Here is a 13,246-nt window from a genome sequence, read left to right on the forward strand (position 1 = left end):
AATTCATTTTTTCATTTACATATGTTCTAACTAATTAAATTTCTAAAGAGAAAAATAAACTCCAAGATGAAAAAACATAGGCATTTCAAAGTGGGATTTTTCAAAATTTGCCCCTACGACCCAAGGGGGGGGGGGGCAAAGTTTCTTATTTTGATCCCTAGAATATGATTTTCACAGAGCAATGGGCGATTTTTTTGCCTCCCCACAAATCGACCCGGCCTAACCTACATACATACATACATATGAAAATGTGCTAGTATCTCTATCTATCGTATAAGTCAAAAGCGAAGCACAGTGGTTCAGAGCGAAAAATAGAATTTCCTTAAACATTTTTGTTGATTTTAGTAGAACACAATACCTCCCCTACTTTAAGAAATGTAGAATAATGAGAGTTCTCAAATTGTGAGGGATATTTCGGGGCACTCTAATTTGTTCAACCGAACCGAAATACATTTCCAAAAGAAAAAAATATAAGTAATACTTCAAAGATGGGAGGACTTTTTTGAACACTATCCATGATTTCGAGCAATACATCATGAGAGGTATGATATAGGCTTATAAAAGATATGGAGAGACATTTGCTTTTCAGTTGCCTACTCAGTCAAAGTAGTACCAGCTGACAAGAGTGAATCTTCGTTTAATTTTTAGACAAACATTGCTTGTGCATTTAATTCTGATTCCTAGATAGGCGAAGGTCTTTAAAGTCTCGAATTTTTATTCATCAGTATTGACGTGGCTGCCAACTCGGAAATGCGCCACTTGCACCCTTTTTTCCACCTATATCTAGGTCAGAGAAGGCAAAAGTTACGACGAAGTTAGATGATTCTCCTAGGATGAGCCTCTCCGCAAACATTCTCTACCGCATACATCTATTGCATGGATTTCCGCCTGAAATATGGTAAGGTAGCATTTGGTATCGATTTCTTGAAGTTCGGCCCATTGATCCCAGTGACGGTACATACATTTTATCATCTTACTTTATAATCGAGCATGTGAGAAGTCTTTCCTCCATATCTTATAGCTCAGGATCTACCGGTAACCAGCTTGCCATTATCTTTCCTGCTGGAATTTTTATTTTTATCCTCTGAATTTTCTGGTACAATTTTGGCACACACTAGGGAAAATATAAGTAATTGGGAAACAAAGCAGTTTATATTGAATGCCCATGGCAAAGAGAGGCCAACTTTTGTATACTCTCAGCAACGAGAGTAACAGCCAAAGTCATTAATCTGAGCAGAGAGGGCCTACGAACTCTCACAATAGGAAACCTAAGTAAATCAATCTGTCGCCTTTGTTAGCTGGAGGATAAAACGCCAGTACACAATCTCTGCGAATGTGTCGCTCTGGCAAGGTAGATACCCTCCCATATATGTAGCGTGACTCAATATCTTCCTGGTATAGAGTAAAAAGTCTAAAGAGGTACTTAAATACATCAAAAGCCTCCATATACAATAATAGGTTAAAGGGTCTAGCACAATAGATAAAAATAAAGGTCCCAGTGCAACGAAACCGAATAACAATCATCATATATATTATTTCTAATTGCTGGTACGGGTCCCTTTTTCGCTCTTATTTGGAATCCAAATCTATAAATAAAGTTTTGGATGTAAAGTTGGAGATTCGGGCTATTATCGAGCTTTGGGCAATTTTGGTCGTAGTGCTTTTGTTTAGCTATATTTTATTAAAAGAATTTGTTAAAAATAAACGATTGTGAGCACAAAAAGAAATCTATTTGTACTATAGCACTCTTGTGAATATTTGCACTGCATTACCGGCACTTGCTATTGTACGCTAGATGGCAGCGCAAGCTGTAAGCTGTAAGTTAATAGAACAACTGATTTCTGTTAATATCTGATAAGAGACTTTTATATTGGTTGCGCAAGATGCGCACGGTTCAGGCTCGTAATAAGAAATGCTGTTTTCGTCATTATTCTGCTTTTCGAATGAAAAATTTAAATATAATTTTACAGTGCTGACTCTTCATGAAAAAGTTACTTGAAATACATTTAAAATCAAATATTTCAAAATCAGCATAGTTTTTCTTTCTGCCTCAACCACTGTAAAACGTACAACGACTACCTACAAGTAAATGCCTAGAGACGTGTTTTTCGTCTTGATTTTAACTCGTCGTACTATGTATAGAGAATCCATGAACTCGTCTCATGAACCGTCAGCTGAATTGGCTTTGTGGTGATGTCGGTGCTGCTCTTGTCTGTAGTTGATCGCGTTCATTAGCTCACGATGCAGTGAATTGTCTGCTTTATTTGATTTCAGCCGTTTTGGTATTATTGTTATTTTATTTTTTTTTTTGTAAATATTTCAATTAACTTTCATACGTTGTGCATTTACAACTTATTTGGAGTTTATTGTGGAATAAGGTGAACCAAAAAAAAAACAAAACGCTCTATATACTCAAGTTTAAATCTCAATAATATCGATAAAACATACAAAATCCTTAAAAAAACTTAGTCTTGAAGATACAACCATCAACTTATTATTAAATAAATATTTAAGTATTATAAACAAAGTATTTGCAGTTCGACAATCCGCACGTTCTTACAAAACCTACGAAGTAAGTTTAATAACAACAACGGTGGTAAATACATATTTCTAAAAAATACAAGTTTCAAGTTTAAATTAATATTTTCTTAAAAAAAATACATAGTATATATGTATTTCGTAATTTAAATATTTGCTGCGTGCTTAAATTTGGAAATATGTAGACCCCGAATCATATATTTGTGTTCTTTTTTCTACGTTTTTCAAGCTAAATGCGCTGAGTAAACAAAATCTAGCCTTCTTCGCCGCTGTTTCCTTGTTCTATTGAGGAAAAAAGCTGTTGTGAAAAGAAACAAAAATAATCATTGGCCATTTGCCAAATGCGAATAAACTAAAAGTAATTGTGAGATACAGTGCGCGACAAAATTATGACACAACTGATCTATTTTTTATACTCAGCTGAGCAGAGCTCACAGAGTATATTAATTTTGTTCGCATAACGGTACCCGGTAACGGCATAAATTTATCGAGATAGATATAGACTTCTATATATCAAAATATCTGGGCGAAAAAAGAAATTCATTTAGCCATGTCCGTCCGTCTATCCGTAAACACGATAACTTGAGTAAATTTTGAGGTATCTTAATGAAATTTGGTATGTAAGTTCCTCGGCACTCATCTCAGATCGCTATTTATTATGAACGAAATCGGACTATAACCACGCCACCTTTTTCGATAGCGAAAATATCGAAAAACCGAAAAAGTGCAATAATTCATTACCAAAGGCGGATAAAGCGATGAAGCTTGGTAGGTGGGTTGACCTTATGACGCAAAATATAAAACTAGTAAAATTTTGGACAATGGGCGTGGCACCGCCCACTTTTAAAAGAAGGCAATTTAAAAGTTTTGCAAGCTGTAATTTGACAGTCGTTGAAGATATCATGATGAAATTTGGCAGGAACGTTACTCCTATTACTATATGTGTTCTAAATACAAATAAGCAAAATCGGATGACAAACACGCTCACTTTTAAAAAACAAAAATTTAAAAGTGAAATTTTAACAAAAAGTTGAATATCTTTACAGTATATAAGTAAACTATATCAACATTAATCTCCAGTAATGATATGGTGCAACAAAATACAAAAATAAAATAAAATTTCAAAATGGGCTTGGCTCCGCCCTTTTTTATTTATTTTGTCTAGAATACTTTTAATGCCATAAGTCGAACAAAAATTTACCAATCCTTGTGAAATTTGGTAAAAGCATGTCTTCTACGACGATAACTGTTTTCTGAGAAAATGGGCGAAATCGGTTGAAGCCACGCGCTGTTTTTATACACAGTCGACCGTCTGTCGTTCCGCTCGGCCGTTAACACGATAACTTGACCAAAAATCGATATATCTTTACTAAACTCAGTTCACGTACTTATCTGAACTCACTTTATCTTGGCATTAAAAATGCCAATGGTTAAATCCGACCACGCCCACTTTTTTGATATCGAAAATTTCAAAAATGAAAATTAATTATAATAATAATTCTATGCCAAATGCGAAAATAGGGATGAAACATTGTAATTGGGTTGGTTTTTTGACGCAAAATATAACTCTAGAAAAAACTTTGTAAAATGGGTGTTATTAAGTAGAAGAAAATGAAAAAGTTCTGCAGGGCGAAATCAAAAGCCCTTGGAATCATGGCAGAAATACTGTTCGTGGTATTACATATATAAATAAATTAGCGGTACCCGACAGATGATGTTCTGGGTCACCCTGGTCCAGATTTTGGTCGATATCTCGAAAACGCCTTCACATATACAACTCACGGCTATTCCCTTTTAAAATACTCATTAATACCTTTAATTTGATACCCATGTCATAAAAACACATTCCAGGGTTACCCTAGATTCATTTTCCTACATGGTGATTTTCCCTTATTTTGTCTCCAAAGCTCTCAGCTGAGTATGTAATGTGCGGTTACACCCGAACTTAGCCTTACTTACTTGTTAAAACTAAAGTTCTCCTAGTGGCTGCAACTCAACCCTTTACATTTCCTTCTTTTCTGTTTTTTACTTTTCTTTCCCTAAATTACCTAACCTTTCCCTTATTTTCTTCTATTTTCTTTTATATTCCCATATTTCTTTTCCTTTTATTGCCTTTCCTGCCCTTTCGTTTCCTTTTCATCCCTTCCCCTTTCTTCCCTTCGCTTTAATTTCATTTATTTATTTTATCTATGATTCCTTGTTGGAATATTTTTATGATAATTTTTATTATTTTTTAAATGTTCTAGAAAAACTATTGTTGTTATTGTCCACAAATAAACACAAAACAATTAAAGAACAAATCAACAAACACACAAAAAAGGTCAAACTATTAAATTACGGACTTCTACCTGCCTCAGCTAACCACACAAATTGATCAGTCAAAACCACCCCCGTTTCTGAATGAACACATTACCTATAAATATATAATACATACACAGAATTGTACGTACATACACAGATCAGTACGAAACATTACACTGAAGATGGCGCAGCACCAAAACCGGAGACAAACCAAATTTGACAAGAGATGACGAGATGTACATCAATTATAATCACATTACTTACTTAGTTGGCGCTTAACCGTTTAAATAGCTATGATCGTCTATCAAGGCGCCAGTCGCTTCTTCGCTCTGCCCACTGGCGCCAGTTGGTCACACCCAGGGAGTTCAAATCGCTTTCCAACTGGTCCTTCCAGCGGAGTGGTGGCCTTCCTCTTCCTCTGCTTCCATAGGTGGGTTCCGATAAAAAATACTTTGTTATCTGGAGCGTTTCTTTCAGTGGCACAACTCCACCGCTCGTCATTAAATCTTCTTCGGTACTCGCTATCGCCAACGCGTAGAGGTCCATAAATCTTTCGAAGAACTTTTCTCTCGTACACTCACAGAGCCGCTTCATCTGATGTTGTCATGGTCCATGCTTCTGCACCATATAGCAGGACGGGTACGATAAGTGACTTGTAGAGCATGATTTTTGCGTGATGAAAGTCGCATTTATCGGCAAGAAGAACTCTTCGCTGTATTTCAGAGCTGATGTTGTTGCCAATGATCCACCGTTTCGGAAAATCAACAAAACAAAATGAATTAGTATTCTGAAATGGATTCTAGCAATAAATAACCCAACCTAAGTAGGCTAACATTTTATCGCGAACTATATGCTGAAAATAAAATATACTTAGTAAACTAAAAAAATGATCACAACCAGTTCTTGTTTATACAAATGTAGTGCTTAAGTTAATTTTAATATTTCTTTTTTTTAAATAGTTTAATGTTATGACTAAATATTTATTGCATTTTGTGTAAACACACGGACTTCAAATGCAGCTTTCTGTGTTGTACAATGTTTACGTATGTACGTAGTATAGGCCTCAAGTAACCAGTTCCATTCGATTAGTTGCTATACTCAGTCGTGTGTAGCCCAGATGTTGTAATACGTTCAACTCGGTTCCAAAAATACTGGTATTATATTTATTTCGATTCCTGCATCATCTTAAAGTTGACTTCTATATATTTCTTTTTTGGAAATAGCACATATCATCGCTGCGCTAACGAAAACAGTTGTTTTTTTTTTCAAATGTTTTTTTATTGCATATTTTATTATCACTATATAGAGCCCACATTTCTGCATATGCCGTTTTTTTATATCTCTTTTGGTTTAGAAGTGATCGAAAACAGCTATGTGCTCACAGTAGTAGAAGTACTCTGAAAAACGGTTATGTACTTACTTGCTTATAATTTTTTTAATCGCTGGCGAAATTGCTTTGATTTCAATGTAAAAATAATTACAAACCATCTGGCTTCCGAAGGCAGCCGGTTCTATGAACCGGAGCGACTCGGGATTTTTCCCGACCAAGGGCTGTGATTTCAGTGTGACCCCATTTAATTTGTTGCGTCCCTCCCACAAATTTGTCATCCCCCAGCAGATGCTCGCAGCGGGACTACGCTATATTCTCCTTCTCCGGAAGGGTATCGAACCCTATCCTGGACCTGTACCTGACCCCGGTTCAGAGAAATGGCTTTGCTGCGTTTGCCTAAAAAGAATCTTTTTAGGACGGTCACACTCTTGTCAGTGTGTCACGTGCAAGGGATGGTTGCATCGGACAGGATGTTCTGGGCTAGACCTCAAAACCCGACGTCCTCGTAACTTTTATAAATCTTTCGTGGCTCCTTGCTGTTCACCCCAAGGGCGTCCCGTAGTCTGCGCCTTAGCGCACCCGACTACCTTGTAGCAGCCCCACTGCTCAGCAAGCCACAACAAGTACCCGCTGCTGCTCACGCCCCACGGAGCCACCAGCTCATACGACCGATCCTACTCATAACTACAATCTCCGTAGTAGAGTCGGTAGCAATGCCGACCATCAACCCCGCCCCATTTTCTTCTCCCCCTCTGCCCGACATTAGCATTCGAGTAGGTCAGGAATACAGACTGTTAGTCCCTACCACCTTTTGCCCCATTTGCCAGCACGGAATATATATGTTTGCGACATCTGGCCAATGCAGCTCCAGCCTTGGACGGTGCCACTTTCCTAGATATTCTGGTCTCAGCGACGGCAACCCTCGACGGGTTTCATCGCGCCATGCTGCCAGGCCGCAAACCCAACTACACCGGGACCCCAAATGCTTACCCAGGGACGTCCAGTCCCAGGGCCACAACAGCATTTGCGTCCTGGCCTCCCTCAACTCAGACGTAGTCACCTATCACTTGCCTGTGAGTGACGTCGTCTCCCCGTTGCACTTCAGAATTCTGCAGTTAAACTGTAATGGGTTAACTGGGAAGATCACGGAGATAGTTGATTTAATGAAGTGGCATAACATCCGCATTTCAGCGATCCAAGGGACCAAACATACAGCAAGATCTGCTCTGCAGACCTGCTCTGGACATAACGTCCACAGAAAAGATCGCGAGAGCGGAAATGGAGGCGGTCTCGCGTTTACCACTCACCACTCAGTGCAATATAATTTATTTGATCCCGTCATCGGCATCACGCTACCAACTGCCTTACACCCTAAAATCGTGGGTGAGCCGTTCGATCAGGATCTACATTTTGGGGAGCATTCAACCGCAAGTGTACCGAAAATCCAGAGCCGTAAGAAAATCCTCAAATCTCTTGCCGGCAACACTTGGGGTAAGGACAAAGAAACGCTCATTACTGCTTACAAATCAATTGGCCGGTTGCATGCTACGCGTCCCCGATATGGTCGCCAAGCCTAAAGGTTACTCACTGGAAGAAAATACAGGCCTGCGAAAATGCTGCTCTCATAACCGCTACGGGCTGTCTTCTTATGTCCCCAGAACACCACTTACACAATGAGGCAAGAGTACTCCCTATTAGGGAAAGAAATGAAATGCTAAACAAACAGTTTCTGTTGAATACCCATAAACCTGGGCATCCCAACAGACATCTAATTGATGAAGCTACACCTCCCAGGGGCTTGAAGGGTCATCTCCGTCAGCATTATGAGGAAATACGGTAAACATTTCATACATTTCCCTGCCGCCAAAAGCAAATTTGAATCATGGTTGAAAGCAGCTATGTGTTATAAAACGGAGCAAATATTTATCACGTCGTATGGATTAAAAAACATGATTTTTTCCTTCACATATCAATAACATACTTTCCATAAAATATTTCAAAAATAAGACATTTGCAAAATTTTGCAAATGGACACCAGAAATATGTTTTTTTGATCTCCTGAAAAGTTACTGAAAGACACATGACTGTTTTTGTGAGCGCAGCGACGATATACATACATAACGTAATGCAAATGTTCTATGCTAATTTAGTTCTTGGCTTTCAAGTATTCGCACCAGCGCAATAGGTGGCTAAAGGGGTTTTGTAGCGTAGCCCGTTCAAGAGTTTGCCAGCGAAATTTCTAGCTTCTTCAACGTAATTGTCAAGCTTACCTTCTCGTGGAGAATCCTGTTTATTTAGCAATCGAGGATCTGGCTTCACCAAGTTCCTCATGGAAAGAGTGGTTTGATGAGCTAGAAGGTTCAACGTAGTCATATCAAATCGCTCTAGAGATGGTCGGGCTAATATCATGAAATATGCGGACAAGGCAACAGAGAGTATAAAAGCAGACGAGCTGAGTAGTCAGTTAACAGTTTGATTTAAACACGCTATCAGTTGCTAAGTGAAGTATAATTGTGAAGTATAATTGTACTACTCCCAAAGTAATCTAATAAAGACCACTTTGCATTACTGATTATTGGAGTTATTTATTCGACAATTTAGCGAGCTTTTGCAGAAGGTGTAAAATAAGCGGAGTTTCCCTAAATTCGTTACAATATTGAGAATAAAGGCAATGGGACTGGGCCCTTCAATAGACGAACTAGTTTCTAAATAGCCATCTTCCCAGTCTCTCTGGTTTTTTTCACCTCGCGCGACCTAGTACCGACAAGTAATAGAAATTCTGCCCACAGCTTACAAGGCAATTGGCCGGCCGCTTATGTGCTACGCGTCGCTTAGCCACGGGATGTCCTCCTATGGCCCCTGAACATCATCTGCATAGTGAGGTAAAAAAAGGCTCAACAAAGAGCATAATGAAATGCTGAACAGTCAGTTTTTGCTGAATTTTCACACAAACCACGGCATTCCAGCAAACAACTGCTTGATGTAGCCCCGTCTCCAAGAGGAAAACATCTCCGTAAGCACTATGATGAGATGCGACATCTGCCCCCTCAGCCGTTTGGTGAACATAAGGAGGCCCTAAGCCTAATCCACGCTGTTAACTCCGTTATCAAAATACACTATCCAATCCTTGCAGAAGAGTAAAGCAGACTAACAAGGGAGACATGTATCACTCTGGCACAGCTTCGTTCTGGATGCTATAACAGATTAAACTATTACTTGTCCAGAATTAACCCCGACATACGACATATACTTATTTCCTGCATGGGATGTGTCTGTCCCCACATGATACCAACCATCTCTCCAATTGTTATTTGAACGCTACGCCTCTAACAGCAAGACCACTTAGGTTCAATCATCATATATATTATTTCTAATTGCTGGTACGGGTCCCTTTTGCGCTCTTATTTGGAATCCAAATCTATAAATAAAGTTTTGGATGTAAAGTTGGAGATTCGGGTTATTATCGAGCTTTGGGCAATTTTGGTCGTAGTGCTTTTGTTTAGCTATATTTTATTAAAATAATTTGTTAAAAATAAACGATTGTGAGCTCACGAAGAAATCTATTTGTGCTATGGCACTATTGTGAATATTTGCACTGCATTACCGGCAGTTGTGACCCTCACTAGGGTAGGCACCTTGTCGTTGGTGTGAGGGCTTAGCCGAACTCCATAGCGCCCGACTATGAGGCGGAGCTGTTTAGGACTGACATCTACGCCGTTTCGCCTCATAGGAGGGCGGCGGGATGTCGGTGACCAAGAACTGCCAACCCCCTAATCCAGGGTGTTATGCGGACCGTGCCTATTGGACGATTTGCAGCCAGGGGATAAATTCGGCTGTATTCGAACGGAGCCTTCCCGATACCGGGCCATCTCGGGAAGTATTTATGGCCTTACCGCAGTAAGGGGCGCTGCTGTGGCGGACGGTTCTTTCCCCGTATATAATACTGGACCGCTGAGCCCGCCTTGTCGGGCAGGTGGTCGTACGACCAAGATGAACAACTCATTACCTGAATGTAATAAGGAGGATGTAAAGAGGAGGACTGAGTCGCAATCCAAGGACGACAAATACGAATTAAGCGATGCGTCGGACTCGGGGAGCGAGAGTAGTGCTGATTCAATGAACTCCGTGTTGGAGAAGCACACAAATGAAAACGGAGTAGAAGAGTGGAGAAGGGTACGGAGCAGAGGAAGTAAAAGAGCTCTCTCGCAGTACCGTGCAGCACTAAGAATTGTACAACGCTAGGGAGCAGTGGTCGACCCAACAGAAGTGGAGATCGAGCGCTTGGAATGGGCCCATGAAGCGGTAGAAGTAGGTCGAAGGCAGTTCAAAAGGTTTGCTGCGAGAAACCCTCGGTTCTGCAACCGGTACGAGGAGGAAGAAGCGTCGAATGGCAGAATGAAGAGGCAACGTTCGGCAGAAGGCGACAAGCCTGCTTTCAAGAGGCAGAAAGGACCCAGTCCTAGAGCCGCGAGGCAGGGCAGTCGCATAGACAAGACAAGTAGGCCCAAAGCTGTAAGACAGATGGGTTCCAATAGCGAGGTAGCAACTACCTCGAAAGCTGCCAGTCAGAGGGAAGTTCCAACTACGGAAGTAGGAGATAAGCCAAAGGGAGATAACGCTAAGACTCCGGCTTTCTCGGAGGCGCTAAAGGGAGTTAACGCGAAGACTCCGGTGTTCTCGGAGGTTCTAAAGGGAGATAACACTAAGACTCCTGCTTTTCCCGAGAAGATGAGTGATGTGGCAAAGCAGTCACTGACTGTGGCGCTGGTTGATCGTAGCAGTCCGTTCGGACAAATGACTACTGAAAGGTGGAGATCTGTGGAAAGGGAGCTTATTAGCTTAATGCTTAAGATGATGCGGGAACAACCAAGTAAGCCCCTTCCAACCTTGGATTCGGGGGGATGGTATAATGGTGTGAAGATGATAGCGTGCGACAACATCGCGAGCTTGCGGTGGCTGGAGGAAGTCGTTCCAAACCTCCAAAGGCAAGGCACGAACGCGCGGTTTGAGGTGGTGGATAAAGCGCAAATCCCCACGGTACCAAAAGTTAAGGTATGGATACCATGCGTGATGAAGTCGGAGGATACACTGCGACTTCTGCAGAATCAGAATCCGAACATACCGACACAGGATTGGAAGGTACTTACTGTATCTCGGCCTACCGAGGATGGTCAGTTCTACATCTTCCAAATAAACAAGCAGGCGGAGGGTATTTTGTACACGCAGCTTGGCAAAATGTCCTTTGGCACTGGCAAAATTTACATGCGACTCAGGAAAAGAAGTCCCGAGGATAAAAATCCTAACACGCTGGAAGTGGGCGAAGTCGAAAAGGACCTCAGAAGCCTAAGGGAAAAAAGACAGGTGGAGGTCCCCGACGTCACCACGAACGTGCTAGAAGAGGACCAACCGCTAAATGGTGCTGTGACTCGCACAGAGGAACACACGGCACAACATTCACGAGGGGCTGAAGGGGGCCTCGAATACTCTAAACCAAAAGGGCAAGAGGAGGACGACGACGTCAAGACGAAGGTGCTGGAGGGGGACAAACAGCCCAATGGTGCTGCGAGTCCTACAGATAAACCTCCAACACAGTAAAGTGGCGTCGAGCGAACTCCTCCTAACCCTTGAGGAGGGTTCGTTTGACGTGGCGCTGATCCAGGAGCCGTGGCTCTCATCGGGAGGAAAGGTTTCTGGACTTAGCGCGCGCGGGTTTGGCGTTTACTACGCACAAACGGAAGGACGGGTGCGAGCTGTAGTAATGGTAAGGAAACAGCTGCATTCATATATGCTGCCTAATTACACCACCGAGGATCTCGTAGCGGTGGCCGTTGAGCAAAAGAATAAGCAGGCATTTATCCTGGCGTCCTGCTACATGGCCCATGCTGCGGAGGTTCCACCGATGGAGTGCAAAAGGCTAGTACAGGAGGAAGGGCGCAAAGGGCGGTTGGTCATAGGCGCAGATGCAAATGCGCACCACAATGCGTGGGGAGGAGCAGATACGAACGAGAGAGGCGAATCTCTATTTTGTTACATCCTGCAAACCAATTTGCAGATAGCCAACAGGGGAAATGTTCCTACATACATTGGTCCAACACCCAGCAATGTTCTGGATATTAAATTGAGCTCCGAGCGTGATATATCAAGGTATGATTGGATGGTTCTCGATAGACCATCCTTCTCCGACCATGCGTATATAAGCTTCAGCATCCCACTAAAGAGGGTAGAGAAGGGAGGAACCTTTAGAAACCCTAGGGCAACGAATTGGACTAAATTCCAGAAACATGTAGAAACGAAACTGGGACAACCCAAAGAGGTTGCTAATGTAGAGGAACTGGAGGAGTCGAATGAATTCCTAACAAGGACGCTTATGACTGCGTATAACAAAGCTTGCCCTCTAAGAAGATTCAGAGGAAAAGCAAAGCCGCCATGGTGGAGCAATGAGCTGAGTCTTCTAAGAAGACAGGTAAAAGAAATGTTTAAACTCGCAAAGACCGCGGAAAGCGAAGCGTGTCGGGACGAGTACAGGGATCTACTGAGGATCTACAAGCGTGAAATTACCAGGGCGAAGAGAAACTCATGGAAAAGTTTCTGTACGGACATAGAGTGCTCCAGTGAAACAGCACGGTTGAAAAAAGTCCTAGCAAAGGGAAACATAGTCCAGGGACTAATAAAGAAAGAGAACGGGGAATGGTCACGTGATAGTGAGGAATCCCTTGAGGTGCTTCTCGATACACATTTCCCATCGGGAGACGGTTTAGAAGAACCAGCAGACATCACTCACACTTCGATCACGGAGCTAGTGGTGCCGGGCTTGGTGACCGATACCAAGATCGAGTGGGCAGTGAAGACGTTTTCTAAGTTTAAATCGCCGGGCCCAGATGGTATATTCCCGGCCATGCTACAATTCTCAAGCAGGGCGGTCGTGGAATGGCTTAAAATAATATTCGATGGGTGCATAAGACTGAATCATGTTCCGCACTCTTGGAGAACTGCTCGTGTAGCTTTTCTACCAAAGGCGGGGAAGATCGGTCACGTGTATCCCAAAGACTATAGACCCATTAGCTTAACATCATTTCT

The 13,246-nt window shown here is 41.8% G+C and overlaps 1 protein-coding gene across 3 annotated transcripts in view; it reads left to right on the forward strand.

Annotated features, from left to right (window-relative positions):
* The window catches only part of Paip2 (polyA-binding protein interacting protein 2), a 46,441-nt gene that overhangs the window by 17,116 nt on the left and 16,079 nt on the right, over positions 1–13,246 (forward strand). The window contains exon 1 of one of the 3 annotated variants that reach the window (XM_067762162.1): positions 2,221–2,378. The exons of 1 other annotated variant lie outside the window; for it this stretch is intronic. The gene's annotated coding sequence lies outside the window, so the exon portion shown is untranslated. Of the gene's footprint in view, positions 1–2,220; positions 2,573–13,246 lie in introns of those variants that run through there. One more of the 3 variants, XM_067762160.1, reaches the window with a different exon arrangement.

This window comes from Eurosta solidaginis, chromosome 1 (genome assembly GCF_040869045.1).
Source record: "Eurosta solidaginis isolate ZX-2024a chromosome 1, ASM4086904v1, whole genome shotgun sequence".
Lineage (NCBI taxonomy): Eukaryota > Metazoa > Arthropoda > Insecta > Diptera > Tephritidae > Eurosta > Eurosta solidaginis.